This window comes from Echinops telfairi, unplaced genomic scaffold (assembly GCF_000313985.2).
Source record: "Echinops telfairi isolate 266 unplaced genomic scaffold, ASM31398v2 ScPeMD7_7424;HRSCAF=8462, whole genome shotgun sequence".
NCBI classification, from domain to species: Eukaryota; Metazoa; Chordata; class Mammalia; order Afrosoricida; family Tenrecidae; genus Echinops; species Echinops telfairi.
Genome location: NW_022111324.1, coordinates 51,662,880 through 51,665,157, shown reverse-complemented (window position 1 = coordinate 51,665,157; position 2,278 = coordinate 51,662,880).

Here is a 2,278-nt window from a genome sequence, read left to right as displayed (position 1 = left end):
GAGATGTGACTGAGGAGGCGCTGCTTTCTCAGAGTGGCGTCCACCCTAGTGATGCGACGTGAGCTGGGTAAAGGCTGTGGGGTGGAGCCTTCCGGGTCTTCATTTGCTGACGGGGCACGACTCGAGGTAGGAAGAAATAGCGGCAAAAATTTGCTCATGATAGAGGCGTGGCACGTGTGAAGTATGAATTTAGGAACATTCGGAGTCGTCAAAAATGAAACGGAATGCATACAGATCGATGTCCTAAGCATGAGTGCACAGAACTGGACTGGTGCTGGCCACGTTGCAACAGAGAAGCATGTGGTTTTACTGTGGCAGAATGACACAACCAGAGGGATGGGGCTGCATCTAATGTCAGGAAGGACATTTCAAAATCTATCTTGAAGTACAATGCTGTCTGTGAGAGGATCCTCTTTATCCTTCTTCAAGGAAATCCAATCAATACAACCATTATTCAAATTTATGCACCCAGCACAAAAGCTAGTGCTGAGGAAATTGAAGAATTCTACTAATGTCTTCAGTTGGAAATTGATCAAACATGCAATCAACTGGTGATTGGAATGAAAAGGTTGGAAACACAGAGGAAGGAAGAGTAATTGGAAAAGATGTTCTTGGGGATCGAAATGAAGCTGGAGATTGCATGATAGAATTTTGCAAGACCAACGACTTCTTCATGGTTAATACCTGTTTGCAAAAACAGAAAAGGAGACTATACACGTAGACTTCTCCGGATGGAAGACAAGACATGACGGAGAAGCTCAATATCGGCAGCTAAACCCGGGCCAGGGACTGACTGTGGAACAGAGCAGCAATTGCTCCGAGGTTCCGATGAAAGCTGACGAAAATTAGAATGATATTCTTTATTTTTTTAAATCATTTTATTGGGAGCTCATACAGCTCTCATCACAGAGGGTGAAAGTGGATGTCAGAAGAGACTCTGAAACGTCCCCTTAGTTATAGAGTAGCCAAAGCAAATGGAAGAAATGAGAACACCAAAATGCAGAATAGACCATTTCAAAGGGCAGCTTGAGAAGGCAAAGTCAGATATCATAATGCAATGTGCAAAACCCTAGAATTAGCAAGCCAAAAAGGAAGAACATGCTCAGCACGTCTTAAACTGAAAGAACTCAAGAAAAAAAACATGGCTCGAGTTTCAATAGTGAGAGATTCTATGTGCAAAATATTGAATGACCCAGGAGCATCAACAGCATGCAAAGAAAGCAGAGTCACTGTGCCAAGAAGAACTAGTTGATGTCTCTCCATTTCAGAAGGTAGCCTCTCCCTGTCTTAGTAGAAGTGCAAAGTATGGCCAGAGTGTTCCTTAGAGGCAAGAATGGTCTGACTTCATCATACAGACTTTGGACATATAGTCAGCAGAGACCAGTCCCTGGGGAAGGCCGTCATGTTTGGTAAAGTCGAGGGGCAGCGAAAGAGAGGAAGGCCCTCCCTGAGATGGGTGGACACCGTGGCGGCAGCAATGGGCTCAAGCCCAGGAAAAATTGGGAGGTGGCACGGGACCGGGTAGTCCCTTCTGTTATACATAAAGGTCACTAAGGCTGGAATCAACTCGACAGCACCTAGCAACCAAGTGTTAATGAGCAAAGACGTCACTTTGAGGCCTACTGTGTAGCCGACCCAAGCCATGGTATTGATCGTGACATCATGCACAAGTGAAAGCTTGGCCTTGAGTAACAAGAGCAAAGAAGACTGATGAGTTTGAATCACGGTGTTGGCAAAGCATATTGCAAGTACCGTGGGCCGCAAGCACACAGAAATCTGTCTTGGAAGTACAACGGGGAAGCTCCTTGAAAGCAAGGATAGCAAGCTTTATCTCATGGACCTTGGACATGTTATCAGGAGGGACTGATCCCTAGAAAAGGGCATCGTGTTTATAAAGAGGAAGCCAAAAGAGCCCATGCCACAGGGTCAACTGTGACTCACAGGCCCTACCGGACAGGGTGGAAATGCCCCTGTGGGTTCCCGGGACTGTGACTCTTTATGGGAAGTAGAAAGCCTCACCTTTCTCCTGAAGAGTGGCTGGTGGTTTTGAACTGCGGACCTTGAGTTAGCAGCCCAATGCATAACCACTACTTCACCGGGGCTCCCTTGTTAAAGTGAAAGTTGGAGAAAAAGAGGAAGATACTCAACTCCATGGATTAACCCTGGGATTGTAACCCTGGGCCCAAACAGAACTACAATCGTGGAGACGGCGTATGTAGGACATCGCTCCGATGTCCTCAAGGTCTCTGTTGAGTTGGACCTGGCTCCACGGCACCTA